General features: G+C 43.0%; 1 protein-coding gene across 11 annotated transcripts in view; it reads right to left on the bottom strand.

Moving 5' to 3' along the window:
* Positions 1 to 23,420, bottom strand: part of LOC125767140 (protein alan shepard) — a 195,725-nt gene that overhangs the window by 105,328 nt on the left and 66,977 nt on the right. The window contains exons 1-2 of one of the 11 annotated variants that reach the window (XM_049433437.1): positions 15,109 to 15,407; positions 11,063 to 11,657 (exon numbers count right to left, since the gene is read on the bottom strand). The exons of 6 other annotated variants lie outside the window; for them this stretch is intronic. The gene's annotated coding sequence lies outside the window, so the exon portion shown is untranslated. Of the gene's footprint in view, positions 1 to 11,062; positions 11,658 to 12,506; positions 13,001 to 14,949; positions 14,966 to 15,108; positions 15,408 to 23,420 lie in introns of those variants that run through there. 4 more of the 11 variants (XM_049433436.1, XM_049433440.1, XM_049433438.1 and 1 more) reach the window with 4 other exon arrangements.

Raw genomic sequence — 23,420 nt, 5'->3', positions numbered from 1 at the left:
GCGATTTTTTTTCTGGCTGTCGTCTTTTTAACTCTCCTCCCAAACCTCCGCTTGGCATGGAGCTTGGCAAGTAGAAGCGGAATTTTCTTCTGCAATCAGTTGTGGGGGAAAAACTGAGAGCACAAAAAAATTGGTGTACCAACATTTATGCCACGTGTGTCCAAATGGTGGCGGGCCTAAGTCTTAGTCCATTATGAATGCTTTTTGGATTGGTGGATTAACCTAGCGCACACAAAAAAACCTCCAAAAGAATCATAAATCGCCTGCTCCCCTCGCTATGCTTCATTAGAGAGGAATAACTTCACTGTTTCTTTTGAACAGTGTCTGTATGTGTGTGTTTGTGCTTGTTTGTGACTCGCTGCATGTTTGCTGAACACTCTGTTTTAACCTTCCAATTTTGTCCTACCCGGTGAAGCGCCAGTTGATTGGATTGAGGAACTTACCTAAAAATAGACGAGAAGAAAAAAGAAACGAGAATCAATATTTAGTATGGGAATAAGAAGGTATGCTACCCAAGACGACACAAAACGTAATCAAAGCATAATGTTATATTTGATGACACACGCACGTAAGACGGTGTGTCGTACAAAACCGCGCAAATGTTACTTCGCGTTCCTGCTTTCTACCGTGTTTCTTACGGGCACAGTGATGCTGAAATCACATTAGACGGATTAGATCTGTGTAATAGTCGCACAACTAAGCAAGAACATGATTTTTTGTGACCTCATTCGGCAAAGCCGCCAACCCGAAGGCAAATATGAAGAAGAACGCAGCAGAAATCTTTAACGTTGACACGCGACTGCTCACATCATATGGTTGGTACGATGACAGAATGAAGATCATGGTGGAATCGTTTCGCGATTCCAGCGATACACAAGACACACACATCAGTCTGCCTGTGTTATTTAGCTCACACACACGACAGATTGTACTACCCGGTGCTTTGGAAATTGGAATAAAAATCTCAACGCAAAGCAAGAACGCAAAAGCGCACTACGACGAACACGGGGCGCCCAAATAGTGAGCAGGAACCGAAATAAAAAGGTCACGCTTCGTTAACTCTCCAATGGCACACACCAGCATCAGTATGCTTCCAGACTGCCAGGGTGTGCTTCGATTGTACGTCACGATGAAGTAGCGGCCACGTACCGACATCAAATCTACTTTTTTTCGCCCGAAGAGAAGGCGGGATGATGCTAAAATCAACATCTGCAATAAGTTCACGGGAAGATTTTTTTTTATTTGGTTATATGTTTTGTTTGGTTAGGGAAAGCTCCCACCGTCGGGGCTGGCTAATGCTGATGACACTGGCATCTGCCACTGTTCCGTGCTTTAAAAACGCGCAGCACATGAATCATCCTTCACCGTAAAGCCGTTGTGCCGAAAAGCAGCATGAATTTGGAAATCATCATAAATGTCACACACAGCATCAGACACCGAACACTGGAACAGAAGGGGTGCGATGGAGCGTCTTTTGTAGCGTCAACTTACGGTGGAGAGAAATATTTGACGGAAAACAAAACAAAAAATCTCTCTTTTTCTCTTCTTCGCAATATATGAACCAAATTTTGCATATGGACAGATTTTGCTTGCCTAACCAGTTTTTGCGTTTGTGTGCTGGTTTTAAATTTAAAATATGTTCGCAAACATTTACAATGTTGCGCACAACTCTTTGGTGGGTCGTACACCGTCCCTGACAGGTGTCAAAAAGTGCCGCACAGCACACAACATAACGCTCCACAAAGCTTGTCAGGTGAGAGGAAGCTTTCGATACCCAAAGTCAGTCGACAGTTTTCCCAGTACCGGAAGCTTGTTTACGACGGTTGGCAAAAAAAACCCCAAAACGATGCATGGACAAAAAGCCATCTTTTATCGTTCCGGTAAACGATCATTGACTTAGCACACAACGTGTTTCTTGCTTTTTTTCGTCAAGAAAGAAGCTTCACAATTTTACGAATGAAAAATCAAACGATTTTTAATGTTCCGCTAGGTACGCAAAAAAACAACCATACGAAAACAGAACTGAGCAATGTACCAGCCAGCAGAACAACAGCGTCTAAGGGCTGGTAGGAGAAACCTTATGAATGTTAAAATGCGTCGCTGACGAACAGCGATGATGACATTTTAGTACGTCCCGTGACATTAAGGGTAATGGGAAGAGGGGAGAGAGAGAGAGAACTGACTGATCAACCGATGTGACTTGTACTAATGGAGTGTTTGATGGCAACAGCAGCACCGATAATATGCTTTTACCATCGATTCGTCGGAATAATTTGACGAGCAAATCTTCAACGTGTGATTGAATCTGAATAATGATTTTTTTTCTGAAGATTTTTGAGAAAGCTTTTTAAACGATCCGTTCGGCAGAAACACGTTCTAGGTGTACTCAAGGCAAAGCAAAATTAATGCAAAAAGTCCTGAGGTTCTCATTAGGAGTCTTGGATGTTTATCGTCTAAGACGCTTTAATGTTTGGTAAATTTTAATCGTACATTTTTCATTGCAAAACATAGTTTTTTCATAATGTTTAGAAGAAATAATTTCGATTGAACGATATCCAGATAGTACACTTCATGACTAGTTTCGAAGTTATCCCCAAATATCTTATGCTCAGCACAATATTCCTAAGGGAATGGTCTAATGTTGTTGCGGGCAACAATGTTGCTGGCAAAATGTATTTTGACAGATCCGGCCCACGATTTCAATTCAATCTGATTTTGCAAATTGAAAACATTTCAGACGTTTGATGCTTCAGACGTTAGAGCATGCGAACTGTGCTGATGTTCGTTGACCATCACTGTTTCTTCCTTGGAAAGAAATTGGTTCGAAAATAAAGCTAAAACTGATAAACGGATGTTTAGGATTTGTCTATTAAAATTATTCATTTATTTGCTTAAAACCAGTTAAAAAAACGCGTGGTTTAAAGATTTGGTTGACATTTGATTTGACGTTATTTTCTAAATGTTGTCAGTAACTTTCATAGACCACCCTATCGGCAACAAGTTTAATGTTGATCGCAACACCATTAAACCAAGCCCTAAATCAAAATTAAAGCTGTTAATGGAGAAATATGTTGTTTGAAATATAAGCTATAAATTGCACAAACTACTGATTAATTGCTTTAAAAACCACTATCTTCGGAATGACTGACTTCTATGAAAGTTCCAACTCTGCAGAGATCAAATTATCAACCAGTCTCACAATTCAACTAATTTTTATTGCAATGGTACGGTTCTTCCAATTCTAGCATCGCTATCATCGCCGGTCATAAAAACTGACTGCACTATTGTTATCGATTTGCTTTCACGAAACAGAGACTACCGGTAATTACAATGTAAAACTAGTCTATTGGTCTCATCTTCCACTGCATACCACTTCACCGTGATCAATTACCAGTTCTCATTTCTCTTCGATGTGAAAATTTACCATCGCCCACAGTACAATATTTACTGCCTTTCATCCTAGCTCCGTGGCGTTTTTAGTATGGATCGTCTCTGGCTGGTGCACGAAAACGTCATGCCCAGTAATTTTCTCCACTGCACTCCGTTGCACTCTGCTAACCTCTTTTGAAAGTAAAGTCTAGTGCTACTGAAACGAAGCAACAGCAAAAAAATATATATATTCCAAAAGAAACTCACTGAACCGTTGCAATTTCTTAAACCCACCGGTAGGAGGTCCATATTTCACGCAAACGAACGTACTCCAATAAAACGCAGCAACCTCGACATTGGACACATACACACACGCTCGGTACTTTGCAATGAAACAAAAAAAAAGATCACTATAAAGGAAACAATAAAAGCCTGGCCACTATCTACCACATAGCCGGTCATCTCTTAGCGATGGTTAGTGCAGTGCAATCGAGTGCAGCGTTTTCCAGTTTTCTAGTTCTCAGGAACCTATCTAACCAACTCAATCGGTCCCCCGTTGCCTCAACGGTTACTCCCCGTACCGGGTCGATCGTAGTAATTAACGAAATTCGGAGGTAAGAAATTAAACGAAAGGCTCTCCATCCACCATCCACGGTGGTTAGGGTTGTCGAATCAAAATCTAGCGAGGCCGTCCCCATGCAATGCATTTTTTCTGCTGGTTCAACTCGTTGCGGAAATAGCTTAAATTAATGTGCAAACTGCTGCTTTACTCCACCGGCCGGGCGCAGAGGACGTACCGGGTCTCCCCAGAAAGGGAGAAAACCAATTTCGATACCTGCAATTTACGATCAGCCTTTTGGCCCTGATCTCGGGAGCGTTTGCGAAATGGTTCGGCATGGGTCAATGGGAGCCATAGGAGACCACTTCTGCTAAGATCTCTTCTAGGGTTCAAAAGCAAAAGAAAGCACGGAACATAAATGGCTGCAAGCGAACGATGGGCCCGAGAGTTTGACTCTTTCCGGACGCAGGATGAAGTGGTAAATTAAAAATAGAAAGCAACGGACCAATTCCTTGGAACTTCCGCTCAGCGGCAGGATAGGACCATTGACGTCTGGTGAAACTTAATTAGCAGAACAGCAAAAGGGTGACCCTTTCCAGAAACATTCTTGGTAGTAAGGTTTTTCATGTCAAAATGGGTGTCTTTGTGTTCAATCAACATCACAAGACGAGATCAAAAACAGTCAAATGCACGGTTTGTTGAAGCTTAAGATTGTCATTACAAGTTCACCCATCGCATAAAACGCTACTGATATTAGCTCATGTACCAAATCGATAAACTTCAAAACCCGATTCAATAACCCAAAACGGTTCCCCGGGGTAATCCAAGTTTACATGCTGCTTACAACATTTCCAAACCTCATTCCCATTCTCACTCGAAACGAGCTCATACATCACAACTGCTACCTTTAATCGGTGCATTGCCGACGGACCACTGTTTCTGACTTTCCAGTTGAAATGACACCTTGCCTCCCCTTGCTTTTGTGTTAGGGCTTTCATCCACATCGGGAACACCGCTGACCGTACGCTCCCAGCCAGAGATTCCATCCGTGCCGGGGACGTGCTATTAAACTGTCGAATTCGGTACACGCAAAACCAATTACGGGCAGAAGGTATTTCGCGCGTCTCGAATCATACCAAGTGGAAGAAATTCCTCCTTTCAATGGCACACATCCACCTCTTATAGATGGTAGAATTACTGGCGCTGACTCACGACCGCATAGAACCGGAAAGTGCACAAACACACATGCACACGCAGAGGTTGGTTGAGTTCGTGATTTATGGTCACAGCAGCATTACCGGTGGAGCCGCGGATGAATCCGTACAGGGCAAACCCGACAATTGGAACTGCTCTCATCGTACACCACACTTCACAACCCCATCTAACGAAACGAAGCCATAAAGTGTTCGAATAAAAGTTACCTGTCCGTACTGCTAGTGCTACGAAAGGGAAAATGAAAGCTTTCGAACAAAATGGCGGAATCAAATCTTAAACACGCTAGCTTGCAATGGATGTAATGCGGTGCTCATAATAACTGGACGTAATCGAGATTGAATCGAGAAGTGACTTTTTGGGAAGATTGCTTTCTACGATCGTGCGACTTTTAATTGTACGGGGATCGATTTATCTAAGTGATTTAATGCGTGCTAAAATACGCGGCAGATAATATCGTTCGCGAATAATTTGAGCACCGTCTGCATACATTTTCCACTATCTTTCGCTGATGACGGACGGACCAGATAGGCTAAAACAAATCCATTAATTATCGCAGTGATTCACAAAAAATGCACAACATAAATACATAGCTGGTTGATCACATCGTTGCAACATTCATAAAAGATGAGTTTGAGATTTATCAATGTCTCATTACAAATGCTGATTCAAGATATTACCATGAGAATACACGTACAAAAGCTATCTTATCTAGCATGTGATACATTACAGATACATTGCTTACATTCTCTTACACCAACGACGAATGCTGGTTTGGAATTTTGGGTGTGATTTGGAATGTTAATTCTACCATTTTTAATTGCTTCTTACCTGATTGCATCTGTATCTAATCGTAGCACTGAGGCATAGATATCATCAGCGCTAGCATATTACACTTTTCGCGTGACCACAAATCCGCACCGCATCACGCACATCCACCGAGTTGTTGCAAACTCCCCACAAAAAAAAACATCCCAAACCGCATCCAGAAACGGAAAAGTCATTTGCCGAATAGACATCCTATCCCTGAGCGACTTGCCTGGGAGTCGCTGTCACCGCTTTACCCAACGGTCTGTTCAAAGTCTGAGGTTTTACATTTCCTGCATTTCCCTTTGCATCTTTGGATCTGCGTCTTGGAACGTAGGCAGGTAAGGGAAGAAAAAAAATGATCCATTGGAATATCTTTGCCGGTCCGGTCTCAAGTGACTGAAACGAACCGGATTCTAGACCACAGTCGAACCGAACCGATGAAGGGAATCCGGGAGACACGGCGGTTTCCTCCACACTGACATGGAGACATCATGTGCTAAGATCATTAACAATGTACATGATACGCATGTGTGTGTGTGTTTGTGTGTGTAAGTGGGGGATTGTGGGAGATGATTTGATGTTGGCGGTTGGTGGAGGATGGTTTAATATCTAGCCGGAATGTATGCACACTCGCACACATTGCCGCCGATCAGCACCATCGTGCCGGGTTTTTCAACGATGCCTGTATGTGTATGGTATGTCACCATGGTAAGCGAAAGGAAACCCGCAAGACATGGAAGTGCGTGCGTACGGCCGCCGGAGCTTCCGTGAGCCGATTCGCCCCAAAAACCTCGGAACCAAACGACAATAGCAAACGACACGAAAGAAGATTAATCTTCCACCATGGCGAAGGTCTACACCCGTGAGGAACAAATGAATTCTTGGATCGAAAAAATAGATCATAGAACCACTGATGGCAGGAAGTGTGCACCACCAACAACAACAAAAAAATGCTCCAGAACTCGTCTTTTTGGAGGTTTTATTTCGCTTTTTTTTCCTTTGTTACTTCAAATCCATCTCTAATCACCCTGGGGACCGTTTTTCATCGTTTTGTGCTCTCTCACACACAGTAAGGAGACTGTCTTTGTAGAAGAAACCGACACTGGGGAGGAGGGTGGGGGGACTACAAAAGGGTGGAAGTATATAACCTACAGTAAGGAAAAGCTGATCATGAAATAGCCCCCATGGACAGACAGAAGTTGGGATTTTCCTTCATTACATGATGACGTTATATATTCGTTTTTTTTTACTTAAGGTAAATCTCCTTCTTCTCGTCAACGAAACATTGCGTTTCCATTCGCACAAATTGTGCCAAAAACGTTTCTTCTGAGCAGGTTCTTCTTGCGCGAGGAACCGGGGATACGTTTGATGGGACTCCACCCAACCGAAACAGACACAGACAGCAAACCGGCTTCACAAAAGCTCCCCACGGACCATGACTGGTAAATCTTAAGGCGATTGCGATTATTTGGCACTCGTGGTGTTCGTGTGGCTTTGTTGGAGAGGAAGTGACATCAAGAACATGGATTCCCCATGTGAGTTGTTTAGAAGTTTGTGCGTGCGTGTGTGGCTGTGTAGGGGTCGGTGTATTTTCCCACAAGATACAAGGTCAATTGAGGATTGTATCGGTCGAGCAGTTTGACATTTCCTGATGGACAGAACATTGCCTTTTTTTATCTCTTCCCTCTGTGCCGTCTTGTGTCGAGGAAACGAACTGTACAAGTTCTCAAAAAAGCCTGACAGCCTAATTCTGCTAGGCTGCTTTCTGAAGATGCTGCTCAATCTACTACATTTACAATATCAACCAATTTATCACAAATATTTTCCTTGAGTATAGACTTTTGTATGGAATTCCCAATTTCGTTGGAAAATATCGAAATTCTAGGGTAAACTCATTTAGTCTACGTTTTCATCGTTTAACAGAGTAATAAAAAAATATTTTCCCTCATCACAAAACCTACATTGTTACGGTTTATCCAGAATTCTATCTATTAGCAGGTCACATCTGTAAAATTCATTACCACACACGCGATCGATCTTATGCGTGTTGGATGACCACATTTTGTAGAGGAAGATGGAGCATGATGCTGCTTAAAACAACTATCGTAAATATACATTTAGTAAGGGTCGGCTCGGTGGTGTATGTGTTAAATCATGTGGGTGCCACATGGTATGTGGGCGCCAGTTCCACACGACAGGACCGGGGATCAAATTCCATCCGGACAGTGTCCCGCCGAAGCAAGGACAGACTATCCGGCTATGTGGTAAAACAAGTCTAGTAAGCCATAAATGGCCGGCATAACCTTAGAGGTCGTTAAGCCAAGAAAGAAGATACGTTTACTTAACAATCTGTGGGTTGTAATTATTTAGCAGATTATATTCCATAAAACATTTACATATTAAAATGCAAAATTCTTTTATTTATTTAATGATTGATTGTTAATAATTGTAAATTTGTTATTGATGTATAAATGCGCTGTGCATCAATACTATAAAAATGATAAAATGCTCGGCATGTGTGAGGTACACCAAATTTTGACAGCTTCAACCTAACACTTTAACAGCAAAACTTTTTCTAAAAAAAATTAAAAAAGATTTTTTAATTTAATTCATAATGTTTGCGGGAGTCTTCTTTATACCTTCATTTCAATTATTCACTCCAAAACAAAACCAAAACACTCCGAGATCTTGGCACGCTAATGAGAAAAAAGGGCAAGAAAAAGGAAATAAATATAACCCAACACGAAGGAGGGTAACAGTGCTCTCTGCTCCCATAAACGTGGCCGAAGAGAATTGAATCGAACGTCTTAACGGATCAGTCTCGTGGATCAGTCATTTCCGTGCGGGGATCAGACAGCCCACGATGACGATGACGGATGTAATTTAATTTCGATGAATAAATAGTGCTTGATTATACACTCGGGTATTTTCATTGATGCGCACGAAACGGAAACACTGTCCCAGGGCCGAAGAGAACAGTGTAGACAATTCTTTGACTGCTTTCCATTCCACATTTGATAGATGCCATCATCGCACATAGGGCACACATCAACGAACCGAAATGTGAATTTATTTCCCGAAATGGGTTTGTAAAATAGAACAAGAAAACTGCAAAATAAGCTATAATGTATTATGCACATATTGTCACTCGAGCAATATTTTTTCTTCCGACAGTTCAAATTAATTTGCATCAATTCATTAAAAATGTACCAATGGTACAACGGCCATACCACCAGAACTCCAATGCTAACCATACTTAACCACAAATATGCTCGTTTTACCAAACGAATAAGAGATTAATGTCGATTCGCACGCATCGAACAGCGTTGCGGAGTGTGTTTAATATTTATGAAAGGAAAAACGATTCCACAGATATATTTGCACCAAAAAAAAAACACACACACACACAAAGCGTTAACAGCGAAACGGCATTTAATGACCGATCTTCGGGAGCGACTGTTATGTGGTGGAATTCGAAACGGAAATGTAGTAGTAATTAAAAAGTAAAAAGTAAAAAAAAATAAACAGATGAACTATCAACTGATAAATTATTTGGCATTCCTCCTTCTTAGTGGTACCATTCATTCGATTGGTGCAATGTACGGGAAAAGCAGATCCCACAACACTGGTAAACATTAACATAACGCATTACCATACTCGCTAAAACGTGGAAACGGCAAACGGACAAGAATTGTAACGTCCGAAGTTCAATGCCATCAATTATGGATGCGTTTTCTGCTGCACTAGACGTACGGTGGGGTACACCGTACGACTCATTCTCAGCTCCACCTTTTGACTGATTTGTCTGGAACTGCATGATGTGATTCCGACTAACTCGCTTCCTCTATTTCTTCCTCGTTTGCATACAAAAACCACATCACTTGGCATATCACTCCAAGCATACAGACGCATCACAGGTTCTGGGTCCGATTTTTAGTTGTTAGCCATGTCTGATCGCCGTTAAGATGTCAACATTAATTCCGTTATGTTGCTCCATCACATCGGACACAGCAGAATCGTCTCCCAGTGTCAGTAGAGGAGAAGTAGTTTTGATGCATGGACACTTCTTCAGCAATCAATATACACCTGTCACATGCGGTTGTCCAGTCAGTCAGTGCGTGACAGAAATCTCTAGTGGTATCATTGGTCACCGCAAGTGGTCATTGGTTGGGTATTTAATTAGAACATCCAGACATGGTACAGAGCAACGAACTATACACCAGAGTTCTGTATGTGCACCATAAAAACAAAGCTCAAATACACGCACACACCCATGCAGACTGTGAAGTGTCCTCCAAAAATTCTTGATGTATCTAGACGTTTACGACCTCGAAACTTCATGGTTGACGGAAGCTTTTAATTGTACATCTGCTGTCTCTCGCACTTCTAACGCACCCAAAACGTTTCCGAGATCTAAGAAAATAGACTCCCCTTTCTAATTATACCACCAGACGGACCTGGAACGGTTCCGGACATTATGCATCTTCACATCGGGACACTACCATCACCACACCGGATGCGCTTGACTGGTTGTGCATGGAGCATTTGTGCACCGCCGGGTGAGGGTGATGATACGGGAGCTGCAGCTTCATACCAACAGCAAGACGAGAGCGGAGTGGAGCAAAAGTTTAAACGATCCGATGTTGATTATTAGCGGTGAATGAAGTCGGCTGATGGCCATGATGATCTGCGAATACGCAGCGTGCGTCTTTCGGTCCAGTGAACATTTTTATTATTTCCTTTTTCTGAGGGATTTCGATACATTTGCTCTTGCTCTACCTTTTCCGAACTTCTGTTCACCCCAGCTCGCAACACTGCGGCCAGTTTAAAATGAGCAACTTTTAAAACCCCAGCATACTGCGGCGTAAGAAGCGGTAGAAGCGTGTGGAAAGTTTATTCGACCAGAACGACTGCTCGAACCGGGGGGACGTTACAATTTCGTGCAGTCTAGACGAAGTTATCGATCATTACCCAATATTGGACAGACGATTTGGAATACTAAAAATTCAATTTTATTTTACTTGAGACAGAAAATTATAAATATAAAATAAAAAGAAATTTATTATACTAAATGCCCAGAGATCCTATAAGTTCTATACATGTGATGCTTACTCTTAGTAGAAGTATCTTTCCGGCTGTGTGTGGAACACGGTTGTCAGCAACAGAGTCGGAGAAATGCGCTGGAAAATTACTACCGCGTTTTCGCGTTCACGTTTGGGGGGCAGAAATTCAAGTACCGCAAGCTGTGTTGTACCTTATTGTGGTGGCGAGAAACACTACCGCGCTACTACCACCAGCAGTGATTTCGATGCTTCGTGTGCAATTCCGTTTTTCTTTCTACTTTTTTTGTTGGTATCTTTTCTGGTTCTGCTTAACAACCGCTTTCAAACAATGTTGCCGTGAGAGATGGTGGGCAGTTTTCTATTCCCACAAATATGCTCTCTCTCTCTCTCGCTTTTTTTATCTCTTTCACACACTAGTACACTTACACAACAAACAACACACTATCGCACATTCCCAAATATACACATACACACTGAACTGTGGACACAGGCACCACGTACACGGGAACACCGGCAAACGGAAATAGACCTGTCTGCCTGACGCTTACTTCCGGTTGGATTTTTCTTTTTCGTTTACCGAACTTTCAAACCCCTTCAAACCGAACCCGAGGGGGAAAGATTTAAAAAAAGCTCGTACTGACTTGCTGTTAAAAACGTGAGAAAAAATAGAGCCAAAAATTATTTCATTTACAAGACTTTAATGTATTTTGTTTTTTTTGTTTTGTTCAAGCAAAAATCACACTCTAATTAAACACAATTCTTATCACACTGCTGTTTTGTATCTATCGCGTGGTGGATCTACACGTGAGACGGTGGAGCATAAAGGAGATGTGTGTATGTGCGTGGCTGTGTGTGGGCGAGAGTCACACAATCGGATTCACATTTACAGACACGACGGAGTACTTTTTTTAATTTTGCGATGCGTGGATGCACTTTTTTCTCATTTACCGATTCGGTTCAATGTAGCACGTAGCAAATGCTCGCGCCTGTGAAAAACTAAGACTATGCACACAAGAAAGCTTCTCGAAGCATAAAACACAAACACAATGGAATACGCGTACGCACACACACATACGTACAGCTTCGCGTGAGAAACACTAGCAGATGGAACGTTAGAAATGGGAAAAGAAAACTTACAAACAAGACAGAGAGAAAGAAAGAGAGAGAGAGAAAGAGATATAGAAGGAGAGAAGTGAAGAGAAAATCAAACGGGATGGCTTGCTGAAGATGTGGGAAAGGAATGTTCGGGTACATCGGTACACAGAGCCAGACGTATTAATCGTCACTTCCGGTGTACGTACACGCAAAAGCCGGACACCGGCAAGCACAGCCGAAATGCATCACAAACACTGCCACACGGCATTTGGAAAATGCAACCACAACTGTACCGGGGGGTGTTGAAAATTAAATTAATTCAGTACAAGCTGCTGCATGTGCTTCGTCACTGCGGGCTTATCGATTGGCTACCGTGTGGAGAAATTCTTCAACTTTACCCCGAAGCAAAGCTAAACTTTACGCACGCAAAATCGTTGGCTAGCGTTTGTATGGCGAGCAAACACAAGCAGGAACCCTTGAAGGAAGGTTGCTCTCGCAGCACCAGAACACGCAGAAGGAAAATGTTCGCCAACCGGTAAGACGTCTACTGTAAGACTGTCTGGCTTACACGGTCTGAGCCTATTTTGCCACAGTGGCGCACGGTGGCTGTGAATGGAGTTTGTTTGTATGCATGTGTTAGAGCTAGGAGAGCGAGTAAGCGAGAGAGAGAGGGAAATGAAATGAGAAAGAAAATGGAAAAGTGCGAGTAAAAGGGGGATAGGGAAAATAAGAGCGCAGGCTGGAATGCTTTCCACGAAAAGCTAATGCTCGTGTGCGTCACAGCTTGTGAGAGTTTCACCGGTGGATGGTTGAACCGATGGAGACGCCTGTGCAAACTTCCGGTGCACTAACGCACGCACACACCTACACGGTTGGTTGTTGAAATGCACCAATACAGAAAGAGGGGGGAGTTGTGGTGGTGGTATGCATTATATGCACAAGGATGCATTTCCCAAACAGGGCGGGTGTCCTTTGGTCGAGTGCAACTTCAACCGAACGCTCACCGAGGAGTGGTTTTACTAATACATCGCAACAACGCACACCATTGCACGCAGGCGCGCATCCATTCGTATTCGTAGAAGGGCGTGTGAGGAAATGCAGGTGGTGAGGGAAAGGAACCGGAAGTGATTCCTCGTAAAAAGGGTAGGTGGGGGGAGGTTCATCGTCCGATGGAAATTTCGATTTATGAAAAATGTTTGCAGACAGATACGGAATGATTGCAATTGCATCATTTGCACACAAAAAATGGTTTTCCATAGCACGGTCTTAGAACAACAAACACACGCGACCGGGTGCCGGAAAACTTTATATCCCTCCTAGCACGATCAGAGAATTTCCGTCCAGTGAGGACAAACACTTAGAAACAATAGTGAGTGTCGATCGAATTTTGCACATTCCACTTCTAGCTGACGGGAACTCAGCAACGAAATGAAAGAACTCATCCGAGAGCAAATTCCAATGAGATGAAGAAAAAAAAACATCATCATCTCCAACACCAAACTACTGATGGATCAGCATGATGGTTTTTTATTGTTTCTTTTTGCTTCTCCGCTTTTCATCTCTCTTTCTCTCTTTTGTCTTGCTAGTTGCATGCCGATCAACACACAGCCCCAACAGTGAAGTTTGTTTTGCATTCCAGCTAGTGTTCACTGTCACGTCATTTATAATGACCATCAACAACGGCACCAACACTGTTAAATCAACAAAAGGGGACGGATATTGTCACGCATGCAATACGAACCATTCGCAACCAAAATTCGTGACTGGATAATTATTCTTTTTGGGGTTTTCTTTTTTATTTATTGTTTGTGAAAATTTTTACACTTCTTAAACACAACGAAAAATTGGTTTCTTATTCGCTCCTCCCCAAAAAGGCCGGTTAGCCCAACAATAAACACACAAACACACGCACACGATACACCACACTAACCGGTTTATGTCGGTTTTCCGTGGGATTTGATTGCAAATCGTCTTCTATTTGGACACTCCACCACCCCAAAAATACTTTCTTTGCATCCCCATTCCCATCATCGGTGTGGGGGGGTAGTTCGCTCTTGTTTCATTTGAACTCGGCTCTTTTTTTTTCTTGTGTGCATAAAAACACATACATACAATCACACAAATTCTTTCTCTCTATAACCTTCTCTCTCTCTCTCTCTTTCCATCACGCACCAAAAAACCTCTCTTTCATTGTAGTTAATTCACTTCGATGCGCTCCGGTCTCGGGCACTGTCGTCATCGGAAACCCACCAACAATCGCAACACACCAACAACAACAACGGGGGCAGCACTAGCATAAGTACAACTTCCACGCGAAGATTCCCCAACCAATGCGTGTCCCCGACAACCCTTCAATTCTACCCCACCTCCCTCCCCCACGTTTGTTCACACCGTGGAATGTAATGACCGGTTCATTGTAGCGGCGTCTCGCACACAGCCACACACACAATGTACACAAACACTAGCCCAACTGGGAGAAGATGACGAAGTGGAAATATGCCCCCGTTGCATTTGGAGCTCACGGGACGCGTAGTTCGGCGGCTGTTTCCGGTTCTCTTTCGTTTCACTTCCGCCACAATTAAGAAACTATGAACGGTAAGAGATACCGCATCGCATCTGGAAGGGTAGTTTAAGCTACAACTTTCATTGAAATAGAGCTTTCGCTATGAAACCACCGTTGACCACTCCTTACGAAGGCCTTGAAAACAATTTCAAGATCTTCCAGTTTTGTTCCCTACACAGCTACCAACCGAACCAACCAACCGGACGTGAATGCACCGAACCACTTGCATTTAGAGATCTCACTTTAGCTACTTTTATTGAACTGCCTCACTTACTGACCCGATCCACGTCGACGTTTGTCTATGGAGCAATACCAAAAAAAGGTTCTACAGTCGGCAAAACTGTCGATGTGTCAACTACGGGGCGAATTGCGCGAATCTAAGTGAGCTTCGGCAGGAGAAGAACGCACCGTTACGGAACGGGAATCCGCAAACGTACCCTGACTTGGCTCGGAGAGGCAGCGATCTGCAAGTGTGCGTTTACCGTCGTCGTTGTCGTCACTAATGTGGACGTCGCTTTTGAATGCCGTGTACACACGTCTGTAGAACCGAGAAGGGCGAGACCAGTGCACTGCTGCAGACCCACGGGGGTGGTTTCGGTTACCGTCGTCGATGCGTTTGGGGCGAACGTTCACGTCGGACTGGTACCGAGTGGCTGTGCGGACGTGTGCCGGACCCATCCTTCGGCCATTGGGTTTTAGGGCTCACTCTCGCGCTCTTGCGCTTTTGCGCTCTCGGCTAGAATCGAACTTGCTCGCCTCCAGTTTTACTCGCCCCCAACATCAACCCCCAAAAAAAAACAAGGGTGGTGTCATCTCACGCAGCAGCAGCAGCAGCAGCTGGTGGTTGATGTTGTGGCACTTCTCTCATCTCATCCTTATCGTCGAATGTTCGCTCTCACACATTCCCAACATCTGATCTGCGAAACTCACCCCGTACTGTTTTCAGGGGTGGGAGGTTTCATGCTTTGCGGCCGGCAAACTGCACGGCACCGAACATGTAGTGAGTGTACGGCACCTACACCACTACCGCGAGATAAATTGCAAACTGTGCGCCAGTGCGGTACGATAAGCGGTACTTTTCGGTACACATTTTCCGGAGCAAATTTCCTGAAGCTTTTTTTTACTAAGCTCTCTTTGCTCCACCATTTTCAACATCAAAATTAAAAATGGGAGAAGCAAGAAGAAGAAAAAAAACAACATGGGCGTTAGATGGCGACGTTCAAACGTTGTGCTACCGAGAGACGGAAAACAACAACACACAGATCGAGAGAGAACGAGCGAGAGAGAGAGTCGTTAAACCGTGTGGCTTTGTAAAGGTGGTTGTGTACGGACCCGTTCGTTCACCGGTTTTGCTCCGAACGCATACAGAGACAGCGAAAGAACGGGTGTTTCCCGTGTCGCGACGTTAGTGCGTCGTCGCGTGGCTTGTGTATCGGCACTTGGCAAATCTTCCCCTTCCCCACCCCCCGTCCTCCCCCTTATGCTGCCCAACATCTATCTCTCACTTTCCACCCGAAGTTCCGGTTTCTTCCCTTGACCCCCAACACAAGGACGAATGCAGCCATACATGCTTGACTGCAGCAACGCATGCTCATGCCCACCGAATGGGGAGCATAACGAGTGAGCCGCAGCGTGTGGGAGAGAATGTGACGAGCGAACGAACGCATTAAGGAAGCATAGAAAGGTTCGTAATACCACCAAAATACGCAATCGACAGCGCTTGCTGCCGGAAATGTGCTTGTGCACCCGCATCTACTTCCCGGTTGTTAGTAGTACAGTGGCAATTTGGGAATTTTGGAGTATTCTGTTAGAAAAGCGAATTTTCATATTTTCTATATTGTTCCTTTCGCTTGTTAGATGAATAGCCCAAATAACTGAAACGGATTTTCCGAAACTTTTAATGGTGGTTGTAAAATGGGTGCTTAAAGTGGATGAGAACTTAGAAATTGATTATTTCAAATTATACTTTAGTTCTATGTTAATCCTATTTACAGGTTTTTGTACGTATAATTGTATCATTTCTACCGAGCGACTCGGTGGTGTTAATGGTAGCGCCGCTGGTCTCTACACGAAGGGAACGGGTATAAAATCCTATCCGGACCGTACCCTCTGTAGGGCGGACTGACTATCTCGGTATGGGTAAATTGTTAAAGCTAAGGAAATTCCAAAATGGAAACCTTTTGACAATTTCCGAACCACAATAGAAGAAGAAGAGAATTGTATAAAAAATTATATAATCGAATCATTATTCATCAAGCAATGTTAAAAAATTTAATGTTTTACAAAATTAACATTATTTTTTAACACTAATTTAATAAGAAAAAAATGCCAAAACCAAAGTTAATGCCATTTTAGTGCTTGTTTTTGTGTAAATGAAAGCCCACGTTTTCCCATTTGGAAAAGTTTGAAGTTGTTTTATATACCTTTTCACATACTATCAAAATATGACGTATTTTCGTTGTAACAATATTACTCGATCTAGCCGGTTATCGTTCGGTGTACCGCATCAAATCGATTACGCTGAGCTTTTCTGCTCAACCGTGTGCACAGAAAACCGGGTACCAGCTGATTCTGCCACACATTCTATACGGCCACATAAACGCTCACCGGTATGATTCATTGGAATTAATCGTAACCAAACAAACGGCGGCGCGTTCGTCGAAGGGAAATGCAAACATTGATTAATCCATCTATCAATCGGAACGGTTCGTACAAGCCCAGCCCAGCATTCCAATACTGATTATATAAACATCAGTGTAAACATTGATTAATGTAATCGGACTTCCGATGCGAAGGTACGACGGTACGCTTGCTCCTCCAACAGTAAACATTTCGCACGAAAATTAGCAAAATGTTAAATATTTTTCATAAAGAAAAAAAACCGAACGAAAAAGTAAATAAATTTGTCAGTAAATGTTTGGGCTTAATTAGATCAATCGTGTGATTATTTCTATGGTGGCCACATTTTGAACAGTAGCAGTGCTGTATGTTTACACACTTAAACTAATTGTGGGGTCTTTTTTTTTTGACAGACCGTGAAAAATAAACGATAATTCAAACAACATCCCGTCAACATTTAAAGGATAATTGTACCGGAAATGGCTGGCAAAGGCTTCATTACCAATAATAGCCATCCGTTTTGAGGCATCATATCGTAAAGCGAATGAATATCAACACAACCATTTAAGCGACAGGAACATTTTGGAACTCATTAGAAAAAAAAAACTGCAAACCATGATTGCAGCTTATCGCTCGGCAAAGCTTATGATCCCTCCACTTAGAACGGGTAGGCGTTATGGCTGACGTTGAACGCGTATTATCCATCCTGCCAGCATTCTCCACTCTCACGCCTATTGTGCAAGTGGCGCAGAAACTTACTGACGTCATTGAGTGAGTGAAATTTCTACCTTCCACTAGGGAAATTTCTCGGTGTGTTTGCTGAGTGCAGATTATGAAGCAATGCTTTCTACACGTTTCTATCTTCATATTTAGTAGAAGGCAATCTTCGTCAGACACTGCCAGACATTTTTCTAAATCTCGTTCTAAATATCGTTTAGTTTTTTTTAATTCTATTTCGAAATTTGAGGAATTATTCCTCAATTTCATTCCTCATTTGGATATATTCCAAATTTGAGGAATAAAAAATCAATAAACACAACAAATAATTTCCCGACAGGACCGAAATGTAATCCCATCCAAAACTTTTAGATAAACAGAACTATTCATGTATGCATAAAGCCAAAGTTAATTTTTACATGATTTTTTCATCAAACCTCAACCGACACACAATTTTGCGACAAGATCTTTTAGCAATCTTTCCCCTCCCATCTCCCAAGGTCTGCGGGTGTATGAAATCTTATCAAGGCGAAAGCTCATCGTGGGCGCTTACCTGTAGAGGAAGAGATGAGAAAATTAAAAACATAATTAGTTTTCTTGGTTGAAATTAGGTCGCGTGTTTTGAAACGGGCTACTCAGACAACGACAGTAAGGCAAGGATAAGTATGCTTGATAGATTACACTGCTTCACGGGCACAGTTGTCCATCCGCGTTGATAATCGTGACGGGCTTCAAAAAGTGTTTGTTAGAATAGGAATAATAAAGTCTGTTTTGAAGAAAGGGCTTTTGCGTGCTCTTTCAGGCATGGTATTTATGTTCATTTGCATTCTTTATGCATTAACAATTTCTCGATAAAGATTTAAAGGTGTTTTGAAAATAATATTAATCATTCACACTAAATACAAACGCAAATATGTTAGTCGTCGAAAAACAAAGCCACCAACCAACAATCTAAATTATTCTTTAATATCCCAGCAGCTGACATTTTCCCATTCGCAAGCTTGAATTATAACTTTACTGCTGATACGAATCTCTCAGAAACTACGGAATCTGCACCAACCCAAAAGTACAAAATCACACACACACACATTGACCACCATTTTCCAGTTTGTGCTTAAACGTGCTGCGCCAAAAATTGCATTCGAACTCAGGTGTGCTGTTTTGGCTGGGTCCCCTTACACCGTCTGCAAACGCAAGACCATCCAATTTGCAATGCTAATGTCGACCCTGAGCTCCCCCTAAATTTGTCGTTCACACCCTCACTAACCAACCTGTCCTCGTTGAGCAGTAGTGGCGGTACGGTGTTTGACCGTCTTCTCAAGATTTTTCGGTAAACTCCTTGAGGTGCCGAGAAGCTCTTCGCAAGGGTTTAGGGCACATCGAACAACACCTGACTGATAAGCCTGGTCTGTCTGTCTCTTCTACCGTACTGAAAACAGATTGCCTTGTTTAATGTGATGATTAGCAAATTTTCGAAATAAATTTTAACTTGCCTCCGAGTGATACATGAGGGCATAGCGAATAAAAAAATAAACATGGTTGGTTGACTGGGCCACCTTTCGTTGGCCATCGTTCCATCACACCATGTCGAGTGACTCAAGCCCTATTTGGGGGGAGGAATGGTAGCATGCAGCTAGTAAATGGTTGCACCTCGTTTTATCACTTGTAAGGAATCTTTCACGACACACAGACACACACACAGAGCCAGTCACTGACAGGCTGTTTATCAGCTTCTTTCAGACTACCAGAACAATAAGCATTGCTCAGCCACTGCATCGCCACTATCTATGCAAGCCAGAAAACCACAACGCCAGTGAGGAGAGAAGCTTCGAGAATTCTTTCCCCAGAGTAACTTCACTTCGCTTCATATCGCTTTAACGCCACTGTGTATTTCACACAAACAACGCGCTTCGCTATCAACGCCGGCAGCAGCAGCAAAAATCCTTACAAACCCGAAGAATACGAAGGCGTAGGCATCTATCCGGGGGTAGGCAAATGCACGCAGCTACTGGCCGCACTATCGGTGTATGCAGAACACGCTGCAGGCAGTATACACGCAGTAGCAGCAGCAGCAGCAGCACTACAACATTGTTGTTTGTTATCGTAGGTCAGGCAAAGACGAGTTCCTCCTCACTGTGCTTCTTCCTATACCTTGGACGTCCATATCTTCAAACGCCCCAGTTGTAATCTGTTGATCAGCTCGCTGTACATACTCAACCTGGTCTACGAAAACCTATTGCCACCTTGCACGAGCCCCATGTCTTATTACCCAGGCACAGTAGTCTAGCCGTATTTAACTCCTTTAAATTACACACCAACTCTAACATATCCAATGCTTTTGCAGGCCTCCCTCTTACAGGGCAGGGCAGACCTTTTCCGAAGTGTTGAAAACGCCACATTCTTAAGATGGATGTCTTAAAACCTACAACCTGCTGCTTTCACATATGCATTTCCCACCGTGAACGCTAAATATTGCATGAGAATTGATCTGTCCCCTCGAGTCGTGTTCGTGACGGTGCACTTCAGCCTCCTCGGTGGGTACAATCGGTTGCCAACTCGTGCAGAAAAGCTTTCAAATGTGAATGGGAAGTGTTCAGCTGTACGGGGGCCGTAGAATAAATTCCTTCTCCTACATTTCAACGGGTTATGATGTGCTAAAACCAGTTATTTCGCCCATCATAAGTTGAAGTAACCGTTTCTTACAACATCTTCCCGATGCTCGGTTTGAAGCTGTGGCGCTTCGGGGCTATATAACTCCGTTGACTTCCCATCCATACTGGATGATCACACAATTCGGTTGAAGGGATCGTTGTGCATCATTTCCCCGAAGCTACAAACTAGCGTGAAGCCCGTATATCAACCCCAACCCCTTAAAATCGTGTGTATGTGTTTTTGTGCACGTGCACGTGAGTTAGGTTAACGAGGTTCAGTTCTGCCGAACAGATTAAATGAACCGGTGCCGCATTGCGCTTTCCTCGCTTTCGGTGCGAGATTATGTTTAAATTTCTCAGGATAAATTCCAAACCTCCTGATATACCCTGGTGCCTGGTGGTGTAATGATTGCCCGTGCCAAACGTCGTACGCTAAAGGACGCTGAGACTTATTGTGTTAAACTCATTCAATATGCATGCTAATCAACCGGCGGTAACCAATCTTCCAAATCGCTTACAAAGAGGATGCATTCTTCGGTGCTGGTAGGTAAAGCAAGCACAATGGTGCCCGAAAACCTGCCGCTCACAGCCGCTCAATAACTAATTCCGGACTTGTCAGGAACATTAAGTATGCATTTCGTGCACTCAACAGCACCATTCAAATGAGAACAATGTGTTTCGCCGATATTGAATCAGTTTTGTAGACTGGCGTTTCGTTTACATCGTAAGATGTGAAGCTTTAGACGTAGGAAAGCCTGATGTCCTCACAGGCTATGAACATAAAACATACACCGTACAAAAAAAATTCAATATCTGTCAAATTTCTTCATCGAGATCAACTTTATCAGGTTCAAATACAAATTACAAGCATGTTTTCTTTTGCCTGCCCTTATCAATTTTTCCTAGGTGAAAATTACCAATTATACCCTACGTGGTTGATATTTGTATGATAAAGCTTCCAGATAAGTACACCCAGATAAGCATGCGCAAATGCCCAGATTGTACTTTCTACTGGTAAAAGTTTAACAATTTACCCCACCCGGAGCAGATCTTTAACGACGAATTTGTAAACATGCCGACACGGCGTAGATAGCCCACCCCGTAGTCCCTTATCAAAAACGGTTCCACAATCTCAAATAGGCACAATAATCGTAACCATTACACTTTGCATATCGTGTACCGCCACCCCCCGTGACAGTGACGCACGTGCTGAGATACACAGAATATGTGGGACACAACGAAATCGCTCCAAAACATGCCATTTGCCGGAAAAGTTCGATTATGAAACGAAACCCTCCGGAATCGAGAGTTTGGGTTATGACTCCTGCCAAATAGAGCCAATGAGGGAATGCAATCACGTCCTATAGGACAGGTCAACCGAACGAAGAAAAGGGTAACAGAGAAAGAGAGAGAGAAAAATGACTTCCGTAACGGCATACCATTCTTCACCGTGAACATGTGTTCGACCCGGTAGGGTCCCTGGGACTCCTCACTGAAAGGACAGATTATTAACAATTCTAAGCGAATGAAATCCGTCCGGCACGATCGGTAAAGCACATGTGACATGTGCGGAATGTGTATTATTCCTTGGCCGAACTCTTTCGAGCTATTGCAAAATGTTCCAAACGATGTAAAAAATCTCGATAGCAGACAGCAACAAAAAAAAATGCGATTCGAAAAAGGTGAGCGGGCAAATGATTTCACCCTTTCGCCAGGGCAGAAATTCAATTGCACAGGGAAGTTAACACAGCTACAACGGTCCTATGCAGACGACACGTTTCGGAACAGGTACTACAGAAACTGGACCTACACCGTTGCTGACTAATTCCCGTGTTGTGGAAGAGCGAGATAGTGAATTTGAAGCTGCGATGGCAGGGTAAAAATGATTATGTTGGGAACTGGCGCTACTATGATGCTGCACTATTTTTGTCAACGGTCCCCACAGCAATACGACGACGCCAAGGTTAAAAAGGCTTCAAATGACACGTACGGTGCACGTGTCCTTTAACCAACCGTGCCCGGATAACCTTCTGCAACATTCATTTTGCGAATAAAAAAAAACGGTAAGAATTGATGTCGATGCGAGGAAAATGTTTGTACGCAAACGCATGTTTATTAAGGTGGTTCCTTTTTGTGGAAACCTCAGTTTTTGAAGCATTTCAGTACTCGTTTTGTTGAAGTTAGGGTCCAATTTCTTTTTTTGGAAAATTATTATTGATGTCCATATCAATCAGATTAGTGATAATAAATAATATGAAACCGAGACGGCTCGGTGGTGTATGTGATAAACGGCGTCGGTCCACACGGCAGGACTGGGGATCAAATCCCATCCGGACCCCGTAGCAAGGAGTGATTCAAAAAAAGCATGGAGTGGTAAAAATAAGTCTAGTAAGCCAGAAATGGCCGGAGTGACCTTAGAGGTTGTTAAAGCCAACAATAGAGAGAAAGAGAGAGAGAGAAAGAGAAAAAGAGAGCGAGAGAGAGAGAGAGAGAGAGAGAGAGAGAGGAAGAGAGAGAGATTCTACTTTTTTCTTTTTAATTGTTTTATTGAAATGGTGAAATAACGTGTGAGTTCGTTTCGTCGCGTAGAATCACCAACTGTCTCAGTCATGAGTTGAGCAGCTCATTATTCATTCATTCTTCACTTATCAATATCCAACACAACAAATAATGTCTCTTGAAGTTACAGTACCCTGTCCTAAAAGTCCAAACATTGCCCAAAAATACGAACTCAGAAACTAACATTAAATTTAGCATGATTT

This window comes from Anopheles funestus, chromosome 3RL, assembly GCF_943734845.2.
Source record: "Anopheles funestus chromosome 3RL, idAnoFuneDA-416_04, whole genome shotgun sequence".
In the NCBI taxonomy this organism is placed as follows: domain Eukaryota; kingdom Metazoa; phylum Arthropoda; class Insecta; order Diptera; family Culicidae; genus Anopheles; species Anopheles funestus.
The sequence above is the reverse complement of the archived record's forward strand: the minus strand, read 5'-3'. Positions and strand labels throughout refer to the sequence as shown.